The 21,317-nt window shown below is 45.0% G+C and overlaps 1 long non-coding RNA gene across 3 annotated transcripts; it reads right to left on the bottom strand.

Annotated features, from left to right (window-relative positions):
- Positions 1 to 1,046: 1,046 nt before the first annotated feature.
- LOC130680352 (uncharacterized) lies at positions 1,047 to 21,151 on the bottom strand. Of its 3 annotated transcripts, none has more exons than XR_008993336.1 (3): positions 20,664 to 21,151; positions 1,501 to 1,662; positions 1,047 to 1,291 (listed from the first exon to the last, which is right to left on the bottom strand). It is a non-coding gene; the product is annotated as an uncharacterized LOC130680352 (long non-coding RNA). The 3 variants fall into 3 exon arrangements; XR_008993338.1 differs by lacking the exon at positions 20,664 to 21,151 and adding an exon at positions 16,408 to 16,480; XR_008993337.1 differs by lacking the exon at positions 20,664 to 21,151 and adding an exon at positions 2,332 to 2,398.
- Positions 21,152 to 21,317: the final 166 nt, after the last annotated feature.

Below are 21,317 nucleotides of genomic sequence, written 5' to 3'. Positions count from 1 at the left end.
AAGTCAGGCACTACCCGTCTGTAACACTAATTTCAGACTCATCCAGTACAATCCAGTGTCTCTTAAATTTTTTGTATGATCCGTCACTTGTTTATCACATACAAATTGACCGATTCATGACAGATATTAACACTTAACACACAAGTGATTGTGAATGAGCTACAAAGAACGTTTAACTATTTGTCCTAAGACTTGAAGCTATATACCTCAAATTTACACATCTCTCTCCTGAATAAGCAAGCTAGCATACAAATCTTTGCACCATAATAAACAAGAAATCAATTCCTCAATTAAATTTACCATCCCTACATCTGACAACACATCTACCCAATACTAAACTTCCAAAGAGAAAATTACTTAGACTTGGATGCTTAGGCTATCAGCAAACGTACTTTCAGCAACATAATTTCTGTGGAGAGCCTCCAGGTCTAAAATCCTTCGTCAGCAACATGCTCCAGCAGAAGGGTCTATTTTCCCAGAAGAGCACCTGGCGTTCGCACTGGGAGCTCCTTCCTTGGGGATGGTGGGGAGGAGGGCGGAAGTGGAGGGGAAGTAGGGTGTGCATCAACTCAGTGCACACCTCTTCTATCCTGCTACGTAATCCACGCCGAACCACACTCCAGCCCTCAGAAATAAATGGGCACCTCCCCCTCCCCACACCAGCCAGGGAGTCCGTGGCAATCTCCACAAGCAATTTTTGAAGCCCAATTAGAGTTCCTGCCATACATGTCATGACGAAAAGCATGCTTGATAGCGAGTTACAGCTTTTGCTATAACTCAACTTTCCAAAACAAACTTATCTTTGTATAATAAGCACGATTAAACATAAAAGGAGTAAAACGGAAGCTCAGTAAGACTGACTAAGCTTCTAAATAGTACCATTATGAAAAAGATACAATGCACTTAATTTCTCTATCCAGCTATTTAGAAGACAAAATGTTCCATACATTACCTATAGATTCCCTCCCCAAAATCCTCCTAAAAACTAAGAAATCTCCAGTATTTGATTGCTCTAGCTGATATTTAGAAAAAAGTTGACAACTTAAAGCTTTATAATAGTCTGTTTTAATATAAACAATAGCTGGAATCAATCAATGTCCATCTCAGGAAGCTTCTTGTCTGGATCTGAAGGCACAGCTGCGTCTGCATCCTGCTCCGCAGCCCGAGGGCCCGGGCTGTCTCCCTGTCCATCCACGGGTCCATTCTGCTCTGCGTTTTTTTACTCCTCTTTTGGAGGTTCCACTTTGGGTTTTGGCTTTGAAATTATAGGGCTACAGATATTTGTCAGCTCCTAGAGTCGTCAGAGAGAAAACTGTAGTTTCTTTTAAAATAAATTTTACATGACAAGTAAACCAAGTCCACCCTCTCTCACCCAATCCCCAAACCAGAAGCTAAGGTACAATCTTGAAGTCCCCTCCTAAATGCCATTTTAAGGACTATTAATAATAAATAGGAAGGCCAGTAAGAAAAGAATATGACATATTTAGTGCTGTAAATTACCTTAATTTTAGCTTCTGTATCTCTTGCCTTGACAACTGGCTCCACGGTCAGGCTCTGCTTTTTCTGCAGATTCACCTTGTTATTCATCCACTCCATGGCCTCATTCGTGCTTTTTTCCACTTTCGTCATGTCAGCGGCATCCAAATGGTCATACTGGTCCTCCTAGAACCAGTAGTCAACCAGGTAAGTCAAAGAATAATTCTCCCCAACCAAATACTGTCTAGCCCTTCACCATCTTTCAAAAAGTTAAAATCATTCAGTGAAGCACATTTAGCTTGACCATCTAAACAAACATTCAGTTCCTTACAAATATTCAAGGAAAAGTAATCCCAGTTTTTAAAACACTCAAGAAATAGATTTAAAGGCCAAAGACACATAAGGTGGCAACTAAAAGACTTCACCAGGATGCACATGCCTTATACAAAATCTTACAAAGTTAATCTCACAATACAAAAAAATTACGTGTCATTAGAGAGCTGAGGATTAGGCATGCTAGTTACTAATCCAAACAGTTAACACAACTTTTGAAAGAAAGGCTTTCAAAAGCAAATTTTTAAAAAATAACAAGCTCAATTTATTGCTATTTCTCACGCTAACAATACATCAAGAACTGGCAGAAGAGTGGGAGTGGTTGGGAACCCTTTGGGGTGGATCCGCCCTCTACAGCTCCCCTCCGTCACCCTCTAATATCTTCGGAGAAACAACCCAGCCTGTCCCTTCTACTCAGAACCGTATGCTGCCTGGAAGTGACCAAAGGCTGTATCTGGACTTGGCGCACTTGGCTTTAAGAGGAGCCCCCTTTCTGCCCCTTCCCCTGGCATTCAGACCGACCTAACCCTGAAGTCGTTTTCATCTCCCTTCTCTCCCAGGCCAACTGTAGCTTGTCATTAAGATGAACTGACAGCCTCTGGTTCTTTCTGACTCAGGTTTTCACTTTGTTTCTCTCTGTGATGGTGTTTCACGTGCTGTTACCGTATTTATCTGCTAGAAAAGGGCAGAGCAGTGGTAAACGGAGCTGGACCTACTGCCTGGGTTGGAATCCTGCTTCCATCCCTTGCTAGCTTTTTAGCCTTAGACAGTTTACTTAATGTGCCTCCCTTTCCTCATCCTAAAAATGAGAATAATATAGTCCATACGAGATAAAATATGTAAAGGGCTTTAAACGATGCAAGAAATAAAATGCTTAATAAACTTCCCTCTCTAGACTACAAAACCCTTCATGTCAGAGCCCAGAGAGAGGAAGACAGTGGTGAATTGATGCGGAATTGATCATCCTAGACCTTATCTGTTTCCTTTTTATTTTCCAATAACGGGCAAGAAATCTGTCCCAACTGCCATTTTCTGCATCACAACTCTTTGGAATCTGCCCGAAATCATCTTTAAAATGATCTTTTTTCCCCATACTTGGTCAAATTTCAAAATAAACTTCCAGCCGTCCCAGCTGGTGTCTGTGAGAAGGAAAAGCCCAGATTATAGCTGACCTCCTTCTCTCAGGGATATGTTCTCTCCACAAGGGGAATGTCCACCTGCTTCCCCAACCCCACATTTCTTTTCCTTTCTCCCTCTTCCTCTTCCCCATCTCCTTCTCTTCCTCTTCCTCTTCCTCTTCCTCTCCTCCTCTACCTCCTTTCCCTCTCCCCACCCCCATCCAATGCCGCTGCTGGTCAGAACTACTCAGCAAGGGAGAGCCACAAAGATGAATGAACAATCATTTCTCACACGAGGCAGTGGCATTTCCAAGTGTTCCTCATACACCCAGGAGAAGTTCATAGATGTTACACACACACACACACACACACACACACACACACAGTGGTCCCATGGTTAAGTAACTGTGCATGTAGAATGCTGAGTTCCATACAGGAACAAGTTTTCTGTAAGTCCTCAGATCTATTGATAAGCTAATATGAATTGTCACTGTCTGTCTGAGAGGTAGAGGAAATATGCAGCTGTCCCCAGACTTGGCTGACCACCCCTCTGCCCCCAGTCCACACACCTGCCCAGCACCACACTGAACTTGAACACGACAGATCTCACTATTGCTTGTCTTTTGTTTCTAGTTTCTTTTGTCCTACAAAAGTTTTAAGTGATGTTGTAAAGTTTACCCATTATTTCCTTTATGGTTTTCACCATAAAACATCTTTTTAAAAATCCTTCTGCACCTCAAGTTCATAGATATTCTCTTTGTATTTTTAAAATACCTGTGGGGACACAAAGGTGAATGCAACAGTGATTTGTCACATGAGGCAATGGGTGTGTAAGTGGGCTGCGGGCAGAGAAAAACTATGTTTTAATGTTTAAAATCTGTTGTCACATTTAGGTCCATTTGTTTATGTGTGTGCCACACCAATCATTTCATCTTCATACAGTGCCAATAGTATCACAGACTAGATTTCAATGTGTCTGTAGTGCTGTGGATCAGTTAGGATGAGGTTCATTTACTTCAAGAAGATAGAATTTTCTTTCTTTCTCACATTATCCAGGTAGGCAGCTAGATGGTGTGACATTCTATACACACCTGTTACTTTGCTTTGAAAGGCCTTGACCTCATGGTCCTATATGGCCATATCTGCATTCCAGGTGGCAGGAGGGAATTAAGGGGATAAAGAGAAAATGAGTAAACATTCTAAAATGATTCCAGAAGCTGCCACACGTCACATATGCTTACATCCCATGGACCAGAGCTAGGAAATAATGGTCTTTATTCTGGCCATCATATACACAACTAAAAATTCCACAAAATGTTAGGAGAGTAGACATTAGGATATAGCAATCTCTGCTAAGTCTGTTCCCTGACTATTCTGTTCCAATGAGATGCCTGAAAAGATTTTTTCTAATACGTTTAAATTTTTATCTATTTATTGGAGAATTAAAATATAAAAAAGTGACAAGGAAATAATCAGCTATATACTACCTTTCAGAATCAACCACAGAAATGACTTATATATCATTACATAATTCCAGAGAGCTTTCTATGCATTTTTTCCAGATAGGAGGAGAGATCATAGAGAGATTTTATAAGAATTGGACCATAATACAGATGCTATTTTCACAAAAAGCATTGAATATTATTTTACTTGAATCTAAAATAAGTGAAACTGAAGGAAGACTTGAACTGCAAATAATATTTCTTGACCACAGGAGATATTACTTCCTGAAAGTTACCTCCAAGATTCAACAAAATGGTGAAAAACATTAGGATGTTGGAGTTGTTAAGTTACACATTTCAATTATGTGTGTGTGTGTCTGTATTAGCTCTCATGATTCTTTCAGTCTTTTTATTTCCCTTGACCTTGCCTATTACTTATGTTATTATTGTTACATTGTCCAGGTTAAGGGCAATCAAACTCTGTTCTGTAGAAACATAACTGCATAGTTACTTGGGATACAGTCTAGATTTAAATGAATTCAAAGCTCATCACTGGTCCTTTTATCAAGGCTACTTTATTTGCAAATTATTTCAGTTCATGTCTTCATGGGCTGCATTTCATTGTTAAGCTGTTTTTCCAAGAAGGGTTTTGGCTGCTTAAGAATGCCTGTTGCCTTTACACTGGACTATATCTTGGCCGGGTGTTGTATCCTTGGGTCTCACCTGCTTTCCCCTAGACTATGGTAGTTTTTGTTCCTTTTTCTTCTGGGTAAAAAGATGAAAACAGCCTGCATTTTCCCCATGTAGGTGACCTTTCCTTCCTGCTTGTATGCCTAAAGATGTCACACTTCACCATTTTTGTTGTTGTTCAGTAATTTAACTAAGGCATGTCTTAGTATTAAACATCCAATCAAGTTTTTCTGGACATAATGTTTCAATCTGCAGTTTTAGTGTTGTTTTCTCTGCATTAGACATTCTCTTTTGGCTCTATTTTTGGTTTCCCTTCTTCAGAGATATCAGTTAATCCTTATACTGGATCATCTTTGTATTATTCCATTTCTGTTCATCCTAATTTCTTAAATCTCTTGACATTGTTTAGCTGCCCCGAGTTCAGTAATTTGAGTTTCAATGTGGTCAGTTCTCTTTCTTGTTGGTACTAATGTATTTATTTGTCCTATAATGATGTTGTTTTTGTCCTCAGTTTGTTTCCTTTCTATCAGTTCTGTTTTATCATCACATCTTTAGGCCTCTAATTCATTGCAGTCATGTCTTGCGTGAAACAGTTTAAGGAATTTCCTTTTTGGGTGGAGAGGAAGAGCCTGTCTTTTGCCTGCTGATTTCCCTCTATTTATCATGAATTTGCTGCCATGTGTTTGCATCTATTTCTCTTCATCTTGGTTTGGTGGCTCTGTCCAGACCTTCTTTCTGCTGCTATAATGGGATGGCAGGAGAGGGGGGCTTCCTGGCTGTCTCCCCACTATGTGATACCAGTATGATTTTCCCACTGAGCTAAATGAAAGGCTGGGTATTTGGATTTTGTACACTTCTTGGTAGTCTGAAGGGGAGGGAAGGAGAGAAGAGAACTCAGCCGAAGCAGGCACGGGCTCTGCTGGAGTACCTGTGCGCTGCTCTCCGGAGGTTCTGATTAATGTCCTGTATGAAGCTCCTGTCGCCTGACTGGGGCAGCAGAGAAGGACAGTGAACACCTTTTACAAGGCAGGGGGATAACTCAGGCTTTGGATCAATTTTCCAAGCTGGGCTGTTGCTCTGGAGATGCCACCAGCTGAGTCAGCTCCATGGATCATGCCCTTGCTTCCCCCATTTCTCCCCAGCACACTGTTCAATACCGCTGCCTCAAAGGGGGAGAATATAGGACATGATTCACACCTGTTTCCTTTCAGATTCAGGAGTGCTAAGGAAAATGCTCAGGATTGTCCATTTCTGGGCACAGAGGACAGGGTAGGGAGTAGAGATGTGCTGAGCCACTCTTTGCTGCTCCAAAATCTTCCATATCTTTCTTTAGATGCCAAATTTGAAGGGTATTGTGTGGATTGCTGAAAATAAATTTCCCCTGTGGTTTTATCTACTTTCTTTTTGGTGTTGTTAAGAACTGAAAAAGAGAAGTTATGTGGGGAAGCTTTAACCCACCATCTGTATCCAGAAGAGCCCCTACCCATTTTTAAATAGGATTTGCCATCTCTGGCTTTCACATCTGACTTGTATCAAAGGCTGTCAAGTGGTATAGAGCAGAGCAGATAGGAGGAGCCTGCTGGGCCCCAGGCACTGTGTTCACAGATCCCAAGCTAACCTAACCAGGCAGGCAAACTCCCATTTTGCAAAACATGACACTTAAAAGCCAGATTTAGGAATTTCAGTACATTGGCAGTATTGCCAGTTTGAGGCTAAACCAGGGATCCAGGTCTGCTGGAAAAGCTGTCGTGGAGAGAAGGAACCATGTTCTGAATCCTCCTTCCAAAAAGACTGGCCAGAATTTGCACCAAAGCTGGATACAGGAGCCTCGTGGCACAAAGGGAAGAGCAGCAGAAAGCAGGCTTTCCCTGGCCTCGTGGGTTTCTGGGAGTCCTGTGCCCCACAGTTCCACAGTGGAAGTGCACACTGCAGCTGGGATGGGAAGCAGGTCAAAACTTAGGCCTCCCTGTCTTCCACCAGAGTGTTTGGCATGGATACCCCGTACAAAAGTACTAGGAATGCCGTGGAAAGTCTCAAAGATGAGAGTCTCTGTTTTTCCCATGGAACAGGCTCCCCCAGCACAGGATCCCTGGGTCCCCGGGAGACTCCTGAGACCGCGTGACGTATCCAGGTTTGGTAGGATCTGAAGCTTACAGAACTGAGAAGGTTTCTTTGAGGAAAAGAATACACAATTACAAATACAAGATTAGGCAAGGAAGTAATTACTTATTCAGAGTGAGAAAAGAGCAGGACTTGGAAGGGACGCATGCTATGAGAGGCCTGGAAGTTTAAGCTCATGGGCGTCAGGGTGCTGGTGGGGGCGGGGGGGGGGGCCAGTAAATGGGCCACAGAGATGCCCAGGGTCCCTAGGACCTGAGGCTATGGGGATTCCTGGGGCAACCCCCATGGTCCAGAGCTGCTTTCTGAGAGGGAAACCCCACCTCAAAGCTGGCCTGGAGGGCCCGAGGGCAGGGATTGATACCAGCTTTACAAAGGAGCCCATGTGACTTGTTAGAGGTCTGCCCACGCCTCCTCCCCACCCCCAGCCCCACAGGCATGTTGGGACCTGGGCCTCTCTGAAGCGGAAACATTTCTGCTCCTCCAAGGTATTTGTTACCAAACATAATTCTCTAGAAAAAGATATGCTAACTGTCCAGTAACCAGCAAGCTATAATCTATACACGTGGAGTACTTAAGATGCTCCCATTATGGAGAGGGCAGGTGATGCGCCACTAGCTGGGCAGCCAATTTCAGCGTGGCCTCCATCCCTGCAGCCACGAACAGGTGGGTTACAATGAGGTGAGAGGAAGCCCCACGGGGTGACGTGCTAGGCAGAGATGAGGAACTTAAAATGTTTTGCTTATTTGGAAAATTGTGACCTTCAAAGAGCATAAAGGAAGACGAGAGAGAGGAAGAATGCTTCAGGAAGGCCAAGGCACTAAAGGAAACCCTCAGGAAACCAGACAGTTAACTGAGCAGAAGCAAACTGAACTCTGCAGGGCAAGACTTAAAGTGGGCAGGGTCTGCAGAGCCATGGTTTTCAAACTGGGCCCACAGGGGCCCTGGGGAAGGGTGGGGAAGATGGGGGGTTCACCCCTCTCCAAACAGCTCCACTCCATCTGCTTTATATATCGGGCTTTCATTTCAACAAATGGTTCTTCTGCAGCTAAAAATAAATCTGAAAACAACATCTCTGGGGGGAATTTACTCAGACAGACAAAACGTGTCTGGAAGAGGTTGCCGCTGGAAGGAACCCAGGGAAAGCACGGAGCCTTGAGTCCGAGTAGCTGCGAGGCAGACTTTTACCTGGAACCCAGGGGCTGTCCGCGGAGGTTGCAAGAATGAATTCAAGGTTGCTAAGAGAAATTACTCTGACTTGAATTAGGAGTAGAAATAAAAGTAACGTAGCAGCAAAGAAAACACACATATGAGGATAGAGCCAGCTGACTGAGGAAGGGAAATAGAACTAAGGACCTGATTAACATATAGAACCCAACCTAGATGAACTGAGGGGCAAGAGGCCAAGGCCTCCTACCTCACCTGTTTGGTTCTTACTATACTGGTTTACTAAGTACTCCTCCCCTGCTTAGGGGTTGGCAGCAGGGGTACTTGAGAGCAGGTAAATAAGACAGAAACTTTTATGAAAGCGGGCAGAAGTCTGCACGGACAGGCCTGAGATCCTCGGCGCGGGGCGGGCCTGCTGCGGGGCTCGGGACCTTTGGTCCAGGACCGGGTGTGGCGCAGAGTACTGGACCCGCACAGGCAGGATCAAGGCCCACAAAGATGTCCAGGTCCTAATCCTCAGAACCTGCGAGTATGTTACCTTACATGGCAAAAGGGATTTTGCAAATGTGATTAAGGATCTTGAGATGGAGAAATTATCTCAGATTATCCAGATGGGCCCATTGTAATCACAAGAGTCATTATAAGAGGGAGTCAGGAGTGTTGAAGAAGGCAATGTGACAACGGAAGCAGAGATCAGAGTGAAGGGACCACAGGGCAGGGACTGCAGCCAGCCTCTCGGCCTGGGAAGGCCTGGAAATCTGTTCTACAGCCTGCAGGAGGACGGCAGCACAGCCAATACCTTAGTTTTGGCCGTATTAAGTTGTTGGACTTAATTTGTTGGGTGCCGACCTTGAGAACTGTAAGTCAGCAAATGTGCTTCGCTTAAAGCCCACAGTTTGTTATAATTTGCTGCGGTGGCAATAGGAAACTAACACAGGCGGTGCTGTATCTACGTGTGTGCACTCTGAACTCAGGTCGTCCACATTCAGATTCCAGGACCACCGCTTGCCAGCTGATGACCTCAGGTAAATTCCCTTACATTCTGTGCCTCAGTGTCTTCAGGTACAAAATGAGGATAGTACTCATTTCCTCCTCATATGGTTATTGCGAGGATTAAACGTGAAATGCTTAGAACCATTTCTGATACCAAGTAAATGTTCAATAAAGGTCAGCTGCTTTTTATAATAATATAATTAAATGATCATCACACGATTCATTTTCACCATCCTGCTTTCACCTTTCCAACTCTGGACTTAGAAATGAAGCTTGATCAGAAGACACAGCATAGATGTTAAGGCTGAGCCCCAATACCATTCATTCACCCATTCATTCTACCAACTATTTGTTGAGTGTCTATTATGTGCCAGCCACTGTTCCAGTGCTGAGGATGGAGGAAGGGAGGAGGGGACAAAGGACTCTGCGCTTGCATTGCTTCTGCCTTTTCTTAGGGAAGAAAATCTTTTCCAGATGCCTCCTAAAAACTCCTGCTGGGCTCTCACGGATCAGAAATGCATCACGTGACCACACAGAAGTCTCACGATTGCCAAAGGTTGTCTTAGAACACAACGTGTGTCGGCTCACTATTGAGGATCTTTAAGTCTTCTGGAGAAGGCAAGAAAAAAAAAAGGAAAAATTCAAAATATATGTTAAATATAGGTAGTAAGTTGTTAACTTACAAGATGTGCTAGACATAGATTGATGGAAAGAAATGGCGAATATAGATCAAAAAGGATGCAAGAGCATAAGAATGTTACTTGTAGATAGAAAGGGATGGAAAAGCCAACTTATTAAGGTAAAGAGCATGCTAATTCCCCATTGATGGCTGTCATCCCCAAATCCACTCCCTTGGTGACCCACATTCTGGTCCCATCCTGACCCCTCATGTGCCCTTCCCTAGCTGCCCGTAGAGGCATCCATATGCTATAGTTGTAGCCAGGGGTACGTGCCCTGTGTTTCTTTGATGGAGCATTTGTTGGCTCCAGGCACCGTCTGTTTGCTGACCCCCTGTGTTTAATCTCCACCCTGTTCTCACAGCCCCACTGCCAGCAGGGAAGGCTGATAGCTGACAGAGAGACAGACAGAGACAGGGAGAACGTGAACACTGTGGGGCTCGGGGATCGGGGACACAGGGTTCCCCCAGCCTGTGTGCACCTCACTCTAAATGGGTTCACTTTCCCCTTATTTCTTCCTGCAAGCTTTAAATTTTACTCTTAAACTGGGTGATTGGATTATCTCAAATTGGTCTGAGTCCTTCTGTTCATGACCTCTGGACAGCTTGCCCAACAGAGTACTTAGAAGCTACATCAAATTGAGATAATTTCCCACATGACAGGCAGTAATGATGATTTGTCCCCTAGGGCTGGGCACATTGCTCTCCAAACAAAACTGGAGTCCTGTTAGAAAGAAAGGGAGAATGGCTGTTGGGTAGGTAGCTGAAGTCACAAGATTCACTTAGTCTGTTCTTCAGTCCAGATCAAGTATCCTAAGTTCATCTGAGAGAAAAGAGTCCATTTGTTTTGATAACTTGTGGATATGGCACCTTTAGAATCTGTTCTCATCTGTGAAGTCCCTCTTGGAGGGGAAAGGAAGAACTGGCTCACTTCTCAAGATCCTGCTGGCGCACAATTATGATTATAGAAGTTGTTGGGCTGGCTAAACACTGAGGCCACTCAGCCACTCACACAACTAAGTCATCGCGAGCATTCACTGCATGGTCTGGGCACGAGGATGACCAGTGTGGCTGTTTCCTATTAGAGCTTGCCAGGAGGGTAGACATGAAGGCATTGGTCATAATGACACACACTAGACTCAGCTGCCCCTTTAAGAATCTTCCCTTCGGAAAGCAAAATGTGTCGGGAGTCAAAAAAGCACAATCCCAAGCATTCGTAAGCCCAAATCCGAGCTACCCTGCGCTAGCAACCTGTCCCCTGTCTCTCACTGCCAACCCCCGCCTTATATCTGTCTCACTCAACTAGCCTGCCCAGTGTGATGTGTACCTGGGTTTGCTGTTGGCCTCCAAAACCCCACAATGCCATGTTCCTGCCCTCCATGGCTCACCAGTCCTAACGAAGGCCTGCAGGTGTATACCTGATGGCCTGACCTGGCTCTTGCCCTCCCGGTGTGGGCTCTGTCCTGGCAGACACTGCACGCCCAGCACAGGCTTCCTAGTGGGACTCTCGGTGCCCCCTGCCAGGGACCCAGAGGAGGGTGTGAGAAGGGAGGAGAGAGGAGGAGGCTTCACTGGGGATGACATTCGGTCTGAGGCTTACCCAGGAGCTGTGCTAACGCCTCCAGGCCTCCGCTGAGAGAATGACAGCGGGTCAGCCCACATTACAACAAGCCCGTTTGCTTTCTCCACATGTTTCTGCACTGCCTGGAGTTGCGGAAGGAAGAACAGAAAGGGCCAGGAGCTCTGTGTGGGTAGACTCCTGCCCAAAGATTCCAGGCCACCTCCCAGAGGGCCCCAGAAGTCCTGCACTTATTCCTAGGCCCCACCCTGGCCCACTGCCCTCACCCCCACTGCACATTCAGCTGATGCCCTGACCGTTTTCTCACAGAGAAAAATTCATTCCGTTGGTCAACAAACATTGACTAAAGGCCTCCTGTATGCTGGAGCCCTGAGGATAAATCAGTAGTGGCTCTGGCTCTCACAGAAGAGTGGGGAGGCAGAGAAACACACACAGGCAAGATGGGGGCCCCCGGCTCCTGTAATGGGAGCTGCAGGCCTGGGCCAGCTTCAAAGCCCTTACCCCGAACTGCAGCCCCAGTGCCCAGCTGCCTGGACCGCTTCCCCTGGGCTCCAGGAAAGTCGTGCCCCAGCTCCTCCCGAGGGCACCTGCCTCTCGGTGTCCGCTATTCCTTGCTGTCCGACACCGTAAGTCTCTCCCTCCCCTCCTTCTCTGGCTGTACCAAGCCAACACCCTCAAGTCCTCCATCTAAAAGAAGCTGCATCTTTCACAGCCCCTTGCCCCTCAGGCCCCTTCTTCTCTCTCTCCCTCCCTTTCCCGTCCAGCCTCCTGAAGGAGCAGTCTACTTTTCAACTCATTCATGTATCTTGTCTTTTTGTCTCCACAACCCCAAGGAAACTGTTCTTTTTGAGGCCACCAATGATCTCTTAATGGCCAAATCTAGGGGCGTCTTTCCAATGCTGATCCTACTCGCCTAGTTACTTTCTCTGTAATGTTCTCAATATAAATTCATTGAGAAAAAGAGCCAAATGTATCAGAAGTATAGAAAAGGGAAAGAGTGGAAGACCCTGCCCAGCCTCCACCCTACTCCCTGGGCTGACACATGTCTTTTCAGACATTCATCCAGCATAAACAAAAGTAGAATCATGCACAATTAGAGTCTGGATTTTTGTTTTAAACAAACATGAAAAACAGTACCTTTCATTCTACAAGCTTCATCAGCTCCCAGTTTCCCCCTGTGTTCCAGGCCCTAATGCCCTGCCTTGAGAGGAGTGTATTTAGCTCTTGGCAATTCACAAGAACCCAACTCCTGGATATCTCACTGCATCCACTGTGGAGCCATCAGGCCTGTGGCTTGAGTCTCTGGGTTTCTGGTCCACAGAAAAATTTATCCTGTTTAAGTGTATCTCTAACTTTTGAATTTTCTCCCTCTGCACTTGATCATTACATTGGAGCTTCAAACCATGAACTTTCAATGCCGATTATCCTGCTCAGTGAATGATTCTTTGAAGTTGGATCCTGTCACTACCATGTTCATAAACCTGCAATGGCTCCTCCCTCCACCAGAGGAAAAGCCTCCGTCCTTATCAGGGCCTGCAACGGGCTGTTTGACCTCTTCTCTTGCTCTCTCCCCTCCAGCCACACTGGACTCTTGGCTGTCCCTGAAGCTCTCCTGGCCCATTCCTTTGCCTGCCTCCTCCCGCAGATAGCCACACAGCTCACTTCCTCACAAGTCTTTTCTCAAGTCACCTTCCCAAAGAGGCCTTCTCTGTCCCCCTATAAAGTCGCCATGCTCCCTACATTTCCTACACCTCTTCCCTACTTTATTTTTTCTCCTTAACACTTGCCACCTCCTAACATACTGTGTATTTCAATTTTCTTATTTGTCATCTATCCTCCCTAGCTTATGATGAGCTCCACAAGACCAGATTTTGGGGATGTTTTGCTCACTAGTGAATCCCCAGTGCCTGGATACTTGGTAGGTCCTCAGTAAATGTTAGTGGAATGAATGAAGTTGCTGGGTTCATTTAGCACATATCATGCATGCCCCTTGCTCCTTAGCAGCACATACAGTTCTTCATTCATGTTCTAAGGGTGTTGTCAGGCCACAAGTTAGCCGTTTCCCTACGTCCTTATCTCTTGAAATTCTTTCCTTCCTTGGTTTTCCTGCTCCCCTTCTGCCTCTCTGTCCATTCCTTCCCCTTCCCCTTCCCCTCCATGGGATTTTCCTTCACCTGCCACGGCAGGACTGAGATTCCCCCAGGGTGTTCCGTGCTCCTTCTTGCTCCTCTGTACCTTCTCTCTAGGTGGGTTCACCCACACCCTCATGTCATCTACGATTTACAAGTTCATGACACCCACATGGGACTCCAGCCCGAATGTCTCTCCTGAGCTTCAGATCCTCCTTTGCAGGTACTTGCCAGGTGACCCACAATCACGCCTTAACTCAAAAACCTGTCCAGAGTTCACCTGTGCCTTCCCTTCATGTTACCCCTCCCTACATCAGCAGTCGGGGACACTTTACTTCTTCTCACAAGACAGAAACCAGACTCATCTTTGAATACTCATGTTCCCTCATCTCCATGTGCAGGGCTACCAAATCCTGACTGTGGCCTCAGAAACATCTCCTCAGCCAGCCTCTCCCCACCATCCCTCCTGCCCCCGCCCTGATCAGGGCTTTCTCGTCTCCCGTGGACCCTGGCGGGAGCTCCCTAATCCATCTCCCAAGCACGGTTCTCTCCCGCTCATCACCCACATTGCCACCAGATGGCTTCCTAGAAACCACGGTGGCCACACACTGCCTCTTGGCTGCCACACAGAACTTCTCTGAAGCCCGAGTATATCCCCGAACAAGGCAGATGAGAGCCTACCCTCAAGGGGCTCAGTCTGAAGACAGGCACAAGTAGTAACAGTAGATGGAGACGTGGTGATGAGGAAAGTTTAGAATGTGAGCGGTGCACCAGCAGGGGGACCTGACTGAGTGGGGGACCAGAGGAGCCCCCATCCAGGAAGGGGCGTGGACTGGAAGATGAGCAGGAGGTCACCGGACAAAAGTTTGTGTGGGGCAGATATAGGGAAGGAGGAATATTTCAAGACAAAGGAGCAGGATTTCGAGAAAGAGAGACCTATTCCAGGCACTGGGACGAGCTAAAGGCCAGGGGAAGAGCACTGAAGGACAGCCTGAGGCTCGCAGCTCATGCCTATTGTCTCTTTTTTCAAGATCCCATTACAGTAATTGTAAGGAAAAAATTGAAGTGTCTTCCTTTCTGATACAGCACAGAAAAGAAAAGGACGAGATATCTGCAGATGAAGGACTTCAGCAAATTTTTAGAGGGCAGAAAGTGGAAGGATGAGCCTGCAGGGATGAAGCAGAGTGGGTGGAGCCCAGAACCCTCACAGAGAGGGCTGTTCCCCCCTATCCCAACGCCCGTCCCAGGCCCTGGACTTAGAGAGCACAGACGCTGCGGAGAGCAGGCATCAGAGGGGAGCTAAGAGCCAGAGGCTAATGGCCACCTGCATGTTGAATATTTCTCCCCATCCACCTACATTGCAGAGGGTTAATTTTAAAAGACTCACACCTAGACACGTCATAGTAAGATCTTAGAACTATAAGCGTAAAAGAAAGATCCTAAAAGCTCCGTTAAATGAAGGAAGGAAAGACAAAGAAGACCATACCTTTATATATTTCAGGGAAATTTGAAAACTAACTGGCCATTTGATGATACTAAGAAATGATAGCTATTTTTAGGTGTGTTAACAGTATGGTGATTATGTTTTTTTTAAAGAGCCCTTACCTTGCATTCCTATGTTTATCACTGCACTGTTTGCAGTAGCCAAGATATGGAAGCAACCTAAGTGCCCACCAATAGATGAATGGATAAAGAAGATGTACATATACACAATGGAATATTATTCAGCCATAAAAAGAAAAGAAATCCTGCCATTTGCAACAACATGGATGGAGCTAGAGGGTATCATGCTCAGTGAAATAAGCCAGGTGGAGAAAGACAAATACCATATGATTTCACTTCTTTGTGGAGTATAAAAACAAGTCAAAACAGAAGGAACAAAACAGCAGTGGACTCATAAACACTGAGAAGGGACTAGTGGTTACCAAGGGGAAGGGGAGTGGACAGGGGGAGAGGGTGGGGGAGGAGTACTGATGAACCAGCGTGATATATAGTTGATAATAAAAAAGAAGAAGAAAGAATGAAACAGCCACAACAGGATATAACCTCCTTGCAGAAAGGACTGTTTCTCTTATTCACACTACAACCCCAATGTCTAGGGCAGGGCCTACAGAGCTGTAGGGACTGTTAGTGTTGACTAAACAAATGGTAGCACATCAGAAACAACCAACATACTCAGTATCAGAGGAACTGCTAGACAGAATATACAATCAAAACAGTCTCTTGCAGCTGATAAAAATATTGTAAGAGTGACAGCTGTGCAACTGTACAGAAAAGTGAGTGTGTATACTCAGGATGGGGGGAAAAAGCACTGTAATAGTTAAAAATTAATAAAGAAATAATTCTACCATAAAAAAGAGCCTTTACCTTTCTGAGATAGATACATACTTGAATATTTATTGGTAATATAACATCTGGAATTTGTTTCAAAAGAATCTGGGAGTGGAGAGAAGTAGCTTAGGAGTATAAGTGAAAAGAGTTTGGCCATGAGTTAGTAATTATTAGAGCTGGTTGATGGGTATATGAGGGTTCATTATATTGTTTTCTCTCCTTTATATGTTTTTGAGGTTTTCCATACAAAAATATAAATTATCCTCTAAGTATTGTTTTTTAGGAAGTTATTTAAGAGCATGGCTCAGCACTTTCCAGGAGAAAGAGCAAGATGAGACATTCAGAAACAGCGTACCCGACTCAGGAAAGCAGTTCAAGGAAGTCCCCGTATGAAAGCAGAGAGCTGTGCAGCTGGCCTGGGAGGCCAGAGCCACCAGAGACCCTGCGGAGAGGTGAGGGGCCAGAGGGAGGGTTTCATCGGAATAGATAGTACGACTGATGGCTTGGAAAACTCACCGACTGCAAAAAAAAAAAAGATGGCAATTATGCTCCCAAACAAAAAGTATACAAGAAAGGCAGAACCAAATATGAAGCAAATGGAAACACAGTGCAGAGTTGAGTTGCAGTGAATACTTTCTCATGGTTATTATAAAGTCAAATTGTTTTGCCTTTTAGAATCAACTTGGAAAAAGTTTATAGAATATTCATTCTGGTTAAATGAAATATAAATGTCATCGAACTGCATAGTGTGTAAGGGAAGGAATAGATGGTGCTTGGAAGGTGGATGGCAGACTGGGAGCTCTCACGCTCCCATCCTACAAAGTGCAAGTTAGCAGTAGATCTGTGCAAGATCGATGAAGCAAAAAATTAAGGTTCAAGTATATTTTTTGAGGTTTGAGAAGTGACCTGAGGAGGAACTAGGAAGAGTTTGGTGATGGAGAAGAGAGACACAAGGTAATAGAAGTCAACTAAGCCATTTACTATATTAGGATGTTCAAGACTGATAAATTGAGGAACTTTGATGTAAGCATAGTACGTGGATATGGAGGTAACTACTGCAAGTACCAAAACCCAGAACCAGCTGAAAGCTTTCTCTGGGGGATGGGGAGCTCTAGGTCAGAGCTCAGCTGCTTCTATTATAGTGGGGTCCTTGGTGCACGTATTGCTTTGATCAGAGGCCATATTACAGAGTGTCTTGTGAGCCATTTAAAATAGTTTACAGAGTTTTACACAGACACCAAGTGCTATGATTAGATCTGTGTTCCAAATGGATTAGTCTGGCTGCAGGTAGAGAATGGAATGGAGGCAAGCCCCACTGGGGGCAAGGGAGTGGGGCAAGACGGGAGGACCACCGCAGAAGTCCAGGCTGGAAAAGACAAAGGCCTGGCACAGCAATAGAAAGAGCTGGATGGATGCAGGAGGTAGTAAAGAGGGTACGGAACAATCATGCTGATGCCCAGGTCTCTGCCAGCTAGGTGGGCAGTGGTCCTTTTCTTGAGCTGGAGAACTCTGGGGGAGGGACAGGAGAGTTCTGGAAGAAGATGGGCAGTTCAGTTTGGACATGCTGAGTTTGAGCCATTGAAGATGTGTGAGGCCCTCAGCAGTCTGGCACCAATCACCCTCTGCAACCTGGTTCTTGCACCCCACCTGTCCTCACCCCGTTCTCTTGCCACTCTGAGCTTCTTGCTGTTGCACAAACATACTATGTCTGCCTTTGCTTACTCTGATGCCTCTGCAGAGAATGTTTTCCTCTCCTCTCTCAGCCTGAAGAGTTCCTGGTCATTATTTGGCTCAAATACCCTGTCTTCTCAGAAAGCTTTCAGATTCTCCCAAGAAGTGCCCCCTCCCCTGGGCACCCAGCACAGTAACAGATCGCTGTCTAGCCCTGAGCACATCCTCCCATAGATCTCTGTTTATATGTCTATCTTCCTCACCTGGTGATTATTCTATAGAGGAAAGGAACTGTCGCTTATTATACTTTATACTATAAGCATGAAGATATTACATTGTGTTTGTCAGCTCTCTCTTCTGGGTGATGAGTACCTGGAATGCCACACTGTAGATGATTCTGGAGGGATGTGGGCAGGGCAATGTGGTGGTGGGGTTCTGGGAATATGAAAGCCTGCCAGGGTGAAGAAGGAGACAGGAACCAGGAGATCAGGATGAACTAACAAGAAACACCTCTCCCAGAGTAAAAATAGTCTGTTGGCCTGACATCTCATCTCATAAAATACCTACTAGAAAGAGAAGCCTGCCTCAGGATACTAAATGTACCAGCCACTGGGAAATTTTTCTCTAAAAATTTAATCTACATATCAGGACTCTCTGACACACAGGCACAACATGAGTTTTAGTTGAGACATGCCTGGGCCAGATCTCGTCACAGCCCTGGGTCCCAAGGAAAGTCATTTCAGGATGGAATCTTCCAGTATAGCAAGATGTGGGTAAATACTCTTATTTCCTTCTAACCTTTGGTATTAGCTTTCTGTAGCTACCATACCAAATTACCACAAACTGGGTGGCTTAAAGCAACAGAAATGTGTTCTCTCGCAGTTCTGGAGACCAGAAATCAAAAGCAAGTGTCAGCAGGCCGCACTCCCCAGAAGACTCTAGAATGTTTTCCTTCCTTGTCTCTTCCAGCTTCTGGAGATGCCAGGAGGTCCCTGGCTTGCTGGGCTGCATTGTTCCAGTGTCTGTCTCTGTCTTCACATGCCTGTCTCCTCTTCTGTGTCTTATCCTTTCCATCTCTTATAAGGACACTTGTCAATGAATTTAGCAACCAATTGAATAATCCAGGATGTTCTCATCTCGAGATCCTTAATTTAATTACATCTCAAAGGTCATTTTCCAAATAAAGCCATATTCATATAGTTTTGGGATATAGGCATATCTTTTTGGGGGGACGCCATCCTGCCCACTACACCGTCTACATGGAAAATGCAAGTAGAACACAGGACCTGTTAATTTTGGGATGTAAACAATTTCTCTTAAAGGAGACATGCACAATATTCTTTAAAAATTTAGACTGAATAGTGAAAAACTACCACAAAAAAGCAGCAGCAAAAAAACCCAAACCTAACCAACAACATTAACATGATTGTTTCTGTCTTCGTTGTCACAGTCTGCACAGAAGCCTCTGTGCAGACTGTGGTCTTATTGTCTCTCCCCTGGAAAGCTTCTAAGGCCCAGTGTGTTGAGCTCTGAGGACAGTGATCATTGTAACATTTTGCCAAAAATTTCTAGTTAAAAAAGAAAGGATTATTTTGCACAGGAAATTCTATCATCATTGCTAAAGAAGAGAATGATTGGAGAAGGAAGAAGAGAGGAAGAAACCCGGGGCCACGCATGAAGGGCCACGCTGCAGCCTCCGGCCTTTCCTGCCAAGAGAGACCCTCCGTGGTTTGCGTTTTAGTCTGGATGCAGGAGCAGGGCCTTTCCTCTTTGCCGAATGCCCCGAGCACATCTGTATTTTTGTTCCTTGCTCCTGCTCCAGCCATTCTGTCTAGAATTGGAGTCCTGTAGGGTTAGATAGATGTTTGCATTGCTTACTACGCTATGCTGTCCTCTATTTGATCAACATCTGAGAATGTAACCAGAAGTTTCCATTCAGAAAAGTCCAGGAAAAACAGCCCCTCCATGGCCTCATTCCTAGCTACTGAAATTAATGGACTCTTGAACCACATTAACCTATTGTTGTTTACAGACTCTCAGATGAGAGTCAGGTATGTAGACAGTAAATTCTGCCCCTATTTTGAAAGGGACAATCCAAGTGATGAGAGTCACTGCCATGTGACAAATTGCATTTAGCAATGATCACTGAACATACTGAATAACTATTGGATAGTTATTGAGAACAGTGCCCTCTGACCCTATTCTGAAAAGAAAAATCACAGCAAAGAAAATCACTATTATGTGACAAATTGCTGCCATTTCATCGTGATCAGCATCTCTTGAACATTCAGAGTTATATTCCAACTGATGAAAACACAGTATCTTGCTCCTGGGAGCTGGAGCCATCTTGGGAATAGGTCATGAAAAGAGACCTACATCATCCTTGTTTGCATTTAACAATGCTAATATTTCATCGATGCTCAGTCAGATCAGCAAACCCCGTTCTACTTGTGATTTCTTCCTCAGACCACACAGTCTCAGAGGCAGAGCTCATCTGTTTCTTGCTCATTGTTCAATGTCACAAATTATTACGCTGAGGGCTGTTAAAACTGTTCTGTCTTCATTTAATAGTCTTAAAGCTGCCAGTAAGCAGCTCTTCTGAGAATTTGGAACTTGCCCTTTGGCTACTTGCGCACCCCTCCTCCGGCCTCCCGCCACTTCCCCAGCTGCACGGACCTCAGCATGACTCCCCCAACATGTCCTGTCTAGAAGGGAAGGTGTCCATCAACACATACCTTTCAGTTTTTTGGTATAACTTACTTCAGATTGTATTATTTTGAGCTCTCTGCTAATGAGCTCTTAGAACCATTGAATAGAAAGCTGTATAAGTTGATGTCTAAGGATTTTTTCTACCTGTACCCATGTTGGTAAGTGGAAGGTAAGTTAAGCAAGGTATACTAACTAGGACAAGAGTTTAGGTAAGAGCTGAGCTATTCTTACCTGCCATCTTTAAAGCCAGATGGAATTGGTGGATTTCACATTTCCAAACATTTGGTGCTGTCGTCTTCTCCAAGCCCATCTGAAGGCATATTCCATAATGCAGTGGAAGTCTGGCCTCTGGGTTGCTGATTTTGTCCACCCTGACCCAAGCAGGTACTCCACTTTACAATTAAGGAAATGGTTAAATAGCACTTTGCAGGTCTTTCAGACTCAGCTTTCCTGATTTGGATACTGACCTATGTGAAAGGAACACAGAGCCCCAAAATGTCACTCTTGAGGGGAAAAAAAGAGCCTTTTAAGTCAAAACTCATCTGTGAGAATAAAACCAGCCAAGGAGGAATGACTAAAGGTACCAAAGGCAAGGTCTTTCCATGTCTCTGTGGACCAGGCCTACTGGTTCTCTTCCAAGCAACCAAGCAAGTCTGAGGAATCACATAAAGTGGCCTGAAAAATGAATCACAAATATAAAAATTCAGTTTACAACAGGTGCAAATGATCTGAGATTTGCCACTATGATTTAGAAATAAAGAAAGTCCCTTTGACCTTGGAGAGGAGTGGGCTTAACAAGTTGCAGGCCTGAGAAAGAAGAGGCCCCTTTTCCTTCCCCTGGGCTGGTAAGCAAGAACAAGACATGATTTGTTCCAGTCTTAACTG

Source organism: Manis pentadactyla, chromosome 13 (genome assembly GCF_030020395.1).
Source record: "Manis pentadactyla isolate mManPen7 chromosome 13, mManPen7.hap1, whole genome shotgun sequence".
Taxonomy (NCBI): Eukaryota; Metazoa; Chordata; class Mammalia; order Pholidota; family Manidae; genus Manis; species Manis pentadactyla.
This window is presented reverse-complemented; position numbering and strand designations above follow the sequence as displayed.